Source organism: Bison bison, unplaced genomic scaffold, assembly GCF_000754665.1.
Source record: "Bison bison bison isolate TAMUID 2011002044 unplaced genomic scaffold, Bison_UMD1.0 scf7180017864347, whole genome shotgun sequence".
Taxonomy (NCBI): Eukaryota; Metazoa; Chordata; class Mammalia; order Artiodactyla; family Bovidae; genus Bison; species Bison bison.
The window spans coordinates 7,037,523-7,049,641 of record NW_011494919.1 but is presented as its reverse complement, the minus strand read 5'-3'; the positions used below and the strand labels follow the sequence as shown (position 1 = coordinate 7,049,641).

General features: G+C 35.2%; 1 non-coding gene across 1 annotated transcript; it reads left to right on the top strand.

Moving 5' to 3' along the window:
* The first annotated feature begins 4,369 nt into the window (after positions 1–4,369).
* Positions 4,370–4,441, top strand: TRNAC-GCA. The gene has a single exon. It is a non-coding gene; the product is annotated as a tRNA-Cys (tRNA).
* The last annotated feature ends 7,678 nt before the right edge of the window (positions 4,442–12,119 follow it).

The following is a 12,119-nucleotide window of genomic DNA, read 5'->3' as shown; positions in this document are numbered from 1 at the left end:
TCTACATTATTTTTTAGATTCTACATATAAGTAATAGCCTATTTGTTTTTCTCTATCTGTCTTACTTCACTTAGTATGATATTCTCTAGGTCCATTCATGTTGCTTAAAATGGCAATATTTCATTATTTCTATGGCTGAGTAATATTCCAGTGTGTGTGTGTGCACACGTGTGCATGTGTGTGTATAACATCTTCTTATACCAATTCTCTGTTAATGGGCATTTGGTTTGTTTCCATGCCTTGGCTATTGTAAATTGTTCTGTTCTGAAAGTTAGGGTTCAAGTATCTTTCTGAATTAGTTGTTTTCATTTTTTTCCATATATACCCACAAGTGGAACTTCTGGATAATATGGTAGTTCTACTTTTAATTTTTTTAAGGAACCCTTACATAGTGGCTGTACACATTTATATTCCCACCAACAATATACAAGTCATTTCCAAAATATCTTAAAACTTCATTTCCCTATCTGGGTGTCAGACTTGGGTGGTTGTAATTTCTGTTCACACCTACCATTTGTCCCATGGAAAACATGGAAAAATAAAAAAATGCTCCAGTGAATCTCGATCATTTCAGGCATGCCACAACCTTCTCTTATTATATAGAAACAACTCTAAAATGTTGTTGAAATTAGCATTACTTTTGTCATCACTGTAGTAACTCCGGTATTTACCTACTAGTCTATGGGCTTCCCTAGTAGCTCAGTTGGCAAAGAATCCACCTGAAATGCAGGAGACTCCTGTTCAATTTCTGGGTCAGGAAGATCACTGGACAAGGGATAGGCCACAAACTCCAGTATTCTTGGGCTTCCCTTGTGGCTCAGCTGATAAAGAATCCACCTGCAGTGCAGGAGACCTGGGTTGGATCCTCTGGCCTAGAGAATTCCATGGACTGTATAGTCAGACACAACTGAGTGACTTTCACTTTCACTTTTCACTACAGGAAGAAGACCAAAGTGATAAGACAGTGATTCTTTCTTCCAGTTCAGTGGAGCCCTTAATATTTCCCCTTGGAAGTGTTCTCCTTGAAAAACAGCACCTCTGATATGAGCTCCTAAGGCTGTACAGATAGGGTGCATACATTGTGCAGAGATTCTCAGGAAGTGATCAGGAGAGGTGCTAACCCTACCTACAACTTCTGTCCTCTGAATAAGGCCCTCTATGTCAGTGGCTGATTCAGCATATCCTTCCGTTTGTAGAACAATGCTCAAGACACACAGGGTGGCACAGGTGCCATCATAATAGGTGGCAGTATATTCCCAGCTAGCATCAACAACACATTGCTCAACCCTTTCTGTGAACTAGGTTTGGCATTTTCTTCCTGATTAAGTGGTCAAAGGTATTTCCACATAATCCATATGTTTGAACTGAAAGAGGGGTATTTGTCCAACAGGAATATTTGTCAAGACATCAGTGCCAAATGTTCACGTAATTTATTTGTGCTTTTTGGGACTGATTGTGCCTGATCCTCTTTTTGACATTTCCGTCATACAGTGGATTACTGCTGCACCTGGATAACTTAAGATTTAGAGGGTTTTATGTTAATCAGCTCATGATAGGAAGGTCTGATTGCACAGTCACTTGGTGTCCACAGGCCACAGTTATTATCTTCCAAAGACTGGTATTAGGCCAGGAATTCATTTCAAACTGAGATCTGTTCTCTACTGCAGAAGGCACAAACAAGCTTTTATACCTTAAGGATTTACACAGAAATTTTCTTAGTGAGGGCTTCACAGATATACCACACAGCATATTTATCCAACCACAAATACCTCTGGCATCACTAGATCAAGAGAAAGTGTCTGTATCCCAGACCTGCTGCAGAGCAGCTCTCACTATGTCTTTGATGTTGTTTATTATTGCAATACCTTCTAGGGTACCATACTGCTTCTGATGCACAACACTGACTAGTGAGCAGAAATTATCCACTGAGAAATTCCCTTCATGTCAGGAGACCAATAAAAGGGTGTGGGCAACTACTGAGCATTTCAACACTAGTTATACACGAAGGGGAGAAATTAACCCCAAATTGATCACAAAACATCTTTCAGACTCAGTGTGAGATGTATCTAAAATAGAACTCTACTTTGTATCTAGCCTTCATAATTCCTCTCTCTAATTGTAGACAATAATATTTTATAGATGGCCTTTTATTAATGTCTGTTAAGACACCATATGCATTAGTCCTCAAATTTTCTGGTTATTCCCCTTTGCCTAGTGCACATTAATCTGGTAAATGGCTACAGCGTTTGTTTAGGAGATGATCAGAAGAATGTACACACACATATGGTAGGATTGCCTGGTCCTTTTCAAAAAGTTCCAATGCCTGCTCAAATTTCTATGCCACTGACTGCAATCAGGCTCTATCTTAAAAGATATTTATTTTTTATTACATAATCATAAAAATATTTTACACAAGTCAAGTAACATTCTAGTCACTGTCCTTCTTTTTCACCCCTAAAACTACATTATTTGTTAGTTGTAACTGATATATTGAGGAATCTTCAATTCACTGAAACTGTTAATGGGCTTTTTTATGTAAAGTATAGACTTCTTAAAATACTTTAGCATGTAATTTTTAAAGGATCATATTGTTGCTTGATCATGACATTTATTACTATAAACTATAGGTACTTATGGGGACTTTCTTAGACAAGACAAAAATCATAATCATCAAGCATTGAAAACACAACATTGACTATTTCTCCCTTTAACTCTCTCCCTATTGGCCAATGGTCTGAATCTACTATAAGAAGGCACATAAAAAAAAAAAAAAAAGAAGGCACATAGATTTTATTATTTACCTCATGTTCATCATAATTTTACCTGTATAATAAATAGTGACTTCAAATCATCCATTGACTTTTCATGCAATTTCCTTTTTAAGTTTAGTTCCTGTTGATTTAAAATATTCCTTTTTTGAAATCTATGCTTCAAGGAGCTAAAAGTTCATGCAGTCTGTACTTTGGTTTCTCTGGATATCATTAGGCTAAGTGGAATAATACTGACTTATGGTTACATTTGTCATGAGTTGTTTATGCTTTTAGTAAGTACATGTATTATAAACATCCTGTACCTTTTTTTTTTAAATCAGACATCATTCATCTTGTTTTAAAATTATCTAAATTCACAAAAATGTTTATAAAAACTGATTCAAATTTTACAACTCCAAATGCATACACTCAATTACATAATACACTTTATTTCAAGACAGTTTTTTAAAAAAGTAACTACTCTAGTTTCTTCTTTATATAATGCGTCATGTAACCTACTCACACAAAGGTGAATAATTCACAGTGTAGAGAAGAGTGCACCTCTAGTTTTCTCTACCAGATTTGGAAAATTGCTTCTGACTCTGAAAATAACATTATGACATGTTTTCATTGAAGATGATATACAACTGCTTTACTGTATATCCTTTGGTGAACTGTAGTTAGATTTTAAAACCAATTACTCTTATTGGTTTTGAAATTCCAAATGGATAATTTATAATTAAATTTCTAAAAATATACTTGTCTGTATTGTTTAATATTTACTTAAAATATGAAATATTAACGTTAAATAAATTATATAATTGATTTAATAGTAAATTAAATATTTCATGTAAATGTTGAAAATATTCAATATGAAAGTTGAAGCTACAAACGGACGGCAGTTTGTAACTGCATACGATTGAACTGAACTGAACTGATAACTAGCTGACGTCATTCTGAGATAATATGAATAAAATTGACTCTAGGAAACATGTTTCAATACAATGGAAAATGCTTTTGGTATTCCTACTTATTTCATCAAATATTAAATATTTCTTTACTTTTCCTTATGATTTTGTTTAATATGTTAAATAAGCACTCTTTTAGATTTAAATGTCCTTAGTTAATAGAAATTGGAATTGATGATTGCATTTTTCCTAGAAATTAATGTGATCTTTTTAAAAAAAATCAATGAAATTATAATGGGTGATATCAATTATTTTTATAAAATTATGATTATTTTTATTTAGATTATAAAAGTGTGTTTAAAAGTATGATTTATTTTGATATCTTTGATAGAGCAATTTGACCACTAAATATCTAACTGTCAATATGATCTATGTATAGAGAAATGGAGATTAACATAGATGTGTAATTTAGCATAGGGCCTAAGTTTATAATTTAGCATAGGGTTTGTTTGTGTGTTAGTCAAATAATATCATATATGAGAGCATATCAATTATTCAATACATCTAAAGATTTAGATAGTGAATAATATTGAAGTACAAGGCAATGAAAAATCATACTAAAAAATAATCAACTCTGAAATTTTACATGAATCATCACTAGTGATTTACTACATGAACATGTATATACAGATATCTATGTATGTATGGGTTTCCCTGATGGCTCAGATGGTAAGGTGTCTGCCTGCAGTGCAGAAGACCCAGGTTCGATCCCTGGGTTGGGAAGATCCTCTGGAGAAGGAAATGGCAACCCACTCCAGTACCCTTGATTGGAAAATTCCATGGACAGAGGAGCCTGGTAGGCTACAGTCCATGAGGTTGCAAAGAGTCAGACATGACAGCAACTTCACTTTCACATGCATGTTAGCAGTTAAGAGTTTTTTACAGGTCATCTACAGATTAACACATAACAGAGCATGGCAACCCACTCCAGTATTCTTGCCTAGAGGATCCCCATGGACAGTGGAGCCTGGGGGGCTATAGTCCATAGGGTGACACAGAGTTGGACACAACTGAAGCAATTTAGCAAGCATGCACATAATATAATCAGGGTGACATTTTTGATATATATTCAAGTATTTTCATCTATTTCAGCCTTAAATGTCTGATATGTGTTACTTTTATTTTTTGAGAATTTAAAATATATGCTCATCACTTTAAGGTTTGCTTTTTTTTTAAATAAATATCTCACTGGATTGAAGGTACTTACCTCTTTAACTGAGTACTCAGTGCTCAGTCACATCAGACTCTTTGCGACCCCATGGACTGTGGCCGGCCAGACTCCTCTGTCCAAGGGATTTCCGAGGCAAGAATACTGGAGTGACTTGCCATTACCTCCTCCAGGGAATCTTCCTGACCAGGGATATGAACTCTCTTCTTCTGTGTCTCCTGAATTGTTAGGCAGACTCTTTACCACTGAGCCACTTACCACTGGGAAGCCCCAACCTCTTTAACTTCTCTCTATTGACATAATATCTTTAACTTAAATGAATGGCAACTCAGAATAAATTTTAATGAAGGTATTCTCAAATTTAACATCCTACTAAAATGTGCAAATATATCAACTCACAGCAAGAGCAGTAGCCAGAGTATCATCTTTTCAGCTGATCTCCAAATCCCAATTCCCACAAGACAACATAAAAGGAACAGATGATAGCCATCTACAGTGAGTTGAATTACAAGAGATGAGCCTTGAGCTTATGGAAGCTGAACATTTTATAGTGGACTGTATCCAAGTCTTCCCTCTACTTAGAGGAAGACATTATCTCTGACTTCTGACACTATTTGCTCAAAAAATATTGTTGACTAAAACTTCAGGAACAAATGAAAATCAGTTCCTCCTTAGGAAAATGCAAGAGAACAATGAAGAATTGCCATACAACAACTGAGAAATTAACATCAGAGAATTCTCTACTACTCTGAAGTTAGTTTGCCATGTAGTCTTCAAAAGCTCAAAGAGTTCTAAAATCTAGGGGATTACAAGTGACAAGGCAAAAAAGAACACACCACCAGCTAAATACTTTTACATATTCAAAATTATTAAAAAGTTTTGTGATGACTTATTCTGTTTTCATGTAAAATTATCTATACATTCAAGCAATTTCTGCTTGTATTGTGATGGAAACATGTTGCATCTTGTTAGAGCACAATTTTGAGTGTATACCAAAACAAATTCCAAATATATATCTGTTTCATACATGCTTCTATTAAGACTATTGTTTTTAGAAAAATACTGTGCTCTTCTAAATTTCATATTCACATTATCAACCTCAAAGCAAATAATTATATTTTTATGTTGGACTTTTACCTGTATTTACAATAGCACTCATAATATTATGAGATCGTATTTACAATAGAATGAACTTTATTTCAGTACATAGATTAGATGAAAAAATGAAATCCTCATTAGTAAAGAAAAAATTTCATTTCAATATTCTGATGACATAGATGTAAGCTTTGTATAATTCAACTCTTTGTAATATTATTCTGGTAATGCAGCTGGCATATTAGCATCCATTTTTTTTTAATACATCTACACACACACATACACACACACATTCAAAAAATGAAAATAAAGCTTGTAATCACAAACTGAAAATAAAGTAGCTCATTTGGCTTACATGAAAAACTATGCTTCCCATCAGTTCAGTTCAGTTCAGTCGCTCAGTCGTGTCCGACTCTTTGCGACCCCATGATTCGCAGCACGCCAGGCCTCCCTGTCCATCACCAACTCCAGGAGTTTACTCAGACTCACGTCCATCGAGTCAGTGATGCCATACAGCCATCTCATCCTCTGTCGTCCCTTCTCCTCCTGCCCCCAATCCCTCCCAGCATCAGAGTCTTCTCCAATGAGTCAACTCTTCGCATGAGGTGGTCAAAGTACTGGAGTTTCAGCTTTGGCATCATTCCCTCCAAAGAAATCCCAGGGCTGATCTCCTTCAGAACGGACTCGTTGGATCTCCTTGCAGTCCAAGGGACTCTCAAGAGTCTTCTCCAACACCACAGTTCAAAAGCATCAATTCTTCAGCGCTCAGCTTTCTTCACAGTCCAACTCTCACATCCATACATGACCACCGGAAAAACCATAGCCTTGACTAGACAGACCTTTGTTGGCAAAGTAATGTCTCTGCTTTTGAATATGCTATCTAGGTTGGTCATAACTTTCCTTCCAAGGAGTAAGCGTCTCTTTAATTCCATGGCTGCAATCACAATCTGCAATGATTTTAGAGCCCCCCCCAAAATAAAGTCTGACACTGTTTCCACTGTTTCCCCATCTATTTCCCATGAAGTGATGGGACCAGATGCCATGCTTACCATGATGACATATAAATACACTTTCCTCAGATTTACATGTTAAATTACTGTGATCTGCATAGACTTTTTAATATAAGCAATAAATAGTGAGGTAAATGCTGAAGCATTTTCTGTTTTTCATCTGCTCTGTGATATTCTGATTTCTCTATGATACAGGCTACATGGCATCAACTTTGAGAAATAGGAATTCAGATGGCAGTTTTCCATTAAACATGCTATCCTCTTTCATTTCTTTTTCAGTTTATTATTGTGCTGTCAAAAATAACTTCATTACAAAATAATGAAATGTTACTATAAAAATGCATGCATGCTAAGTTGCTTCAGCTGGGTTCAACGACTGAGCAATTAACACATAAACCCAACCACTCATATTATAGACCAGAAGGAATTAGTTTGTTTGAACTGAACACATCTAAGAAACTTTCTCTAACTAGTTAAAACTGTCTTTAAAGAGGAGGTTCTCAAATCCAGGTGGCTTATGTTAATGCAATGAGGTTTTAATAACACCTCATTAAAAGCTGAAAATTTTTATACAAAGTTTAAGCTGAGCTAAGCACTGGTACAGCAGTCATCAAAAGGGACTTTCTTCAGCTAACTGGGATGTATGTTAACTTTATGATTGGCTTATAATTGATAGTAGCCACAGACAATTAATATTCATTATCATACTTATCATTAGTGACTTTTCACTTACATTACCTTAATTTATATTATGATCATATTTTATACGTACATTTTCCTTTCTGTATTTCATCTTGTTTCTACTTCTTATACAATATATTCCATATGCTTCCCAAATTCCAAACATCTATGAGTCACCACCATTTTCAGTTAACTTTTAGTGCTTTGCTCATTTCCTAGGCCTAGAAAAGCATTACTCTAAATGGACAACAGATTCCCAATAAAGTGAAAACAGCAAATTGAGCAGTCATCAGAAATACTAGTGTATAAAAATGTGATTTGGGTGAGAGAAGAAATGATGATTTAGAAAAGATATTGTGTAACAACAGGTGATTAAGAAATCAGGGAATTATCTGTTTTCTGAACTCTATTCATATCTAATCAAAGTCTATTTGCTTTTTGAAAACTTACTGAATGTCTTACAAGAGGTATTTCAGATGAAGAAATAGATTTGCTTTTAAATTTCAGTTCTAGTATTGACTAACTTTTCCCTTACAAATATTAATTCATTTATTTATAAAGTGAGATTGCTGATGGCCTACTACATAAAATTGCTTAGAGAATAAATGAGATGAAGTATGTCACCCATTTAATTCAGTACTTGGCTATTATTAAAACGTAAAACTTTTACTAAACCTTTAATCATCATTTTCCATGATTGTATAATTGTACAATTATGTATACTTTCATATACATATGAAAGTACATACATATACACATAAATGCATACTTATGTATACTTTCTACACTTTCTAGATTATTGGAATAAAAGTACACAGTATTATTTATCCCTTTTTATTGCTACTATCATTGAATCAATTCAATTTTTCATCATATTTTGCCTAGGTTTTTGTTATAACCTTCAGTTGGATTTTTCTGCCTTGCTTTCTCACTGAGTTATACTTCAGTTTTCAGGCAGCTACATCTCAAATTACACAGATAATATCATTTAACTCATATCATCAATCCTAATGATTCTTTATTACTTTTAGCAGTAAATTAAACATCAAAAAATATCCTCTGAGTGACTTTAAGGGTCATTTGCAGTTATTTATTTGTGTTGGCATTGATTTTAAATGAAATGAGTACTACGTATGTGTCAGATTGTGTTTTACAGATTAGATCGGGAAGATCCACCAGAGAAGGAAATGGCAACCCACTCCTGTACTCTTGCCTGGAGAATCCCATGGACAGAGGAGCCTGGTGGGCTACAGTTCGTGGGGTCGCAGGAGTCCAACATGACTTAGTGACTAAACCACCACCACCACTAGAAAAGTCAGTAAAAAAATCCACTCATTGAGTTACCTAATAAAAACATGATGGTGAGACTGTGGGGTATCAGGAAAGAATAAATCACACTTTATAGAAAAGGTGGTATTTAATTCTATCCCTGAGAAAGGGATTTTATTTACCAGAAGGTAAAATATGTGAAGAAACCAGTCAAAGAAGATCAAACCAGTCAATCGTAAAGGAAATCAGTCCTGAAACTCCAGTTCCTTGGCCACCTGATGCAAAGAGCCGACTCAGAAAAGACACTGATGCTAGGAAAGATTGAAGGCAGGAGGAGAAGGGGACGTCAGAGGATAAGAAGGTTGGTTGGCATCATCTGACTTGATGGTCATGAGTTTGAGCAAGCTCGGGAGTTGATGGGCTGGGAAGCCCAGTGTGCTGCAGTCTGTAGGGTCACAAAGAATCGAACATGACTGAACAACTGAACTGAACTGAAACATGTGAAACACCTAGAAAAAATAAAATGTAAACCTAGTCGAGGACAAAGTGATTGGAAATAGTAGAAGATTATAAAAATGAGTTGCAAAAACATGATGGCAGGTGTATGATGGCAAGTACTTTCAACAATTTTATTATGTAATCTCTAGGCAGAAAAGAATTGAAGCCAAGGATGATATTAAATTATGAAGCGTAGGAAAGCCCACTACAACCAAGCATTATGATGTTCAAAAATCTCTAATACCAAGGTTGAGAAACCTTGAAGGGTAGAAAATGTAGGCAGTGATTTTTCCTCTTCCTATCCTCTTCCTGACTGATGTACAATAACTAGGGAATAGGGGAGATTCTATTCCAAACCTCTTTGACATCCTATATCTTTAACAACTTGTCAGATATCATTAGGCTTGTAGTTAATTGATCATACAATAGTAACTGGGCTTCCCTGGTGACTCAGTGGTAAGCAATCTGCCTACAATGTAGAAGATTCAGGTTTGATCTAGAGGAGGGCAAGGCAACCCACCCACTGCACTATTTTTGCCTGGAGAAGCCCATGGACAGAGGAACCTGGCAGATTATAGTCCATAGGGTTGCGAAGAGTCAGATACAATTGAAGTGACCTAGCAGGCACGCAGGCACAGTAGTGACTAATTGGCTGCATGCCCCAAATGCTAATGCTGCAACTAGATCACTGGAATAACTTGAGACTTGCCGTACTATGGCAAACTGTTTAAGAAAATATTAATTATTATGATTATTATGATTACCTGAAATGAGCTCTATTACTTAATCTATCCTTAAAATTTGCATCTCACGATTTAAAAGTATGTAATTTTGTTGTGATTTCCAAATGATTCTTTCTAAAGTTTTTTTTTTTTTTTTTTTCCTACCCAGAAAGGAGATCTGTAGCACCAGCTCTGGGTTTCGTCTGGGGAAAAGAAAATATAATAATAATAAATTGATCCAGCTATGTGATTCATCCCACAGAGATTTTGAGAAATAATTTTCCCTTTTTTCTGTCTTTTTATTTATTTTCTTATTTAATTGTCTATTGATGAAGTATCAAAGGCAATTAAAAAAGTGTTTACTCTCAAGAAGGAGCAATTGATTATATGCATACTGGAAGCCAGGGAACAGAAATGCTCTGCGATCAGCAAGTTAGTAAACTCATCAATAATTTAGATGCAGCCTAAAGGCTATGGACAGATATTTGTTATGAACTGCTGATTTGAAAAATAAATGTATTCTATTCTGAATGCTTGCAAGATTTCAGCTTTCAAGTCAGGGCATGTTGCTAAGAGACGGAAGCAGCTATAGCAATTTCCGCACCCCTTCTCCTTCCCCTTCCGTACCAGGAAGCACCTCATGCTTTACTTGATGGAAGCTTTTCTTTTACCTTTAGTTTTAAGATTTCAGTTTTTTGATTTTTCAAAAAAAAAAAAAAAAAGACAAAACAGAAAACCCCCTCAAACTTCCCATGTGCTTCTTGGCCGTAAAGGTAAGAGAAGGTAATCATGGTGAGTTGATCAAGGTTATACCCATGTTTGATTTCCAAGTTCTAAATGCCAAATGACAGTTACATAGAAAAGTTACATTTGAGGCATTATTTAGATCATTATGTCCTATAGCAGGATTTAAATCTACATCTTTTTATTTTTTTGTCTCCAAAATCACTTCTACAAAGGCTAAATATGTTGAAAATTATGCACACATACCGTTACTTTAAAAAATGTAAGATTAGACAATTATGATAAAAAAAAATTCTTCCAAAGCTTATGACAGCCAATATTCCATCCCTCAGAAGATTTGTGTAACTATTAAAAGGAGAGGCTACAACATTGGAGATTCAGCACAGATTGTATGTAAGGACTATGAGCTGCAATATCCTTATCTCTTGAACCTTGAGATTTAGTTTTAAGAAAACATAAACAAGTTAAAATTTATGAAATTAAGCAGCATCAATGTTAAATTTCATCCAATAAAAGATAAGGAATGCAACATAAATAATTGAACTAATTATTTTTGAGTAGGACTAGTTTTAGAAATCTGTATGTAGGTCAAGAAGCAACAGTTAGAACTGGACGTGGAACAACAACAGTTTCAAAATTGGGAAAGGGTGCATCAAGGCTGTATATTGTCACCCTGTTCATTTAACTTATATGCAGAGAACATCATGTGAAATGTCGGGCTGCATGAATCCCAAGCTGGAATAAAGATTGCCAAGAGAAATATCAATAACCTCAGATATGCAAATAACACCACCTTTCTGTCAGAAAGGAAAGAGGAACTAAAGAGCCTCTTGATGAAAGTGAAAGAGGAGAGTGAAAAAGCTGGCTTAAAACTCAACACTCAGTAAAACCAAGATAGTGGCATCCAGTCCGATCACTTCATGGTATATAGATGGGGAAGCAATGGAAACAGTGAAAGACTTTATTTTCTTGGTTTCCAAAATCACTGTGAATGGTGACTGCAGCCTTGAAATTAAAAGATGCTTGGAAGAAAAGCAATGGCAAACCTAGATGACATATTAAAAAGCAGAGACATTACTTTGCCAACAAAGATCCATATAGACAAAGCTATGATTTTTCCAGTAGTCATGTATGCATGTGAGAGTTCAACCATAAAAAAGGCTGAACACTGAAGTACTGATGCTTTCAAACTAAAGTGTTGGAGAAGACTAGAA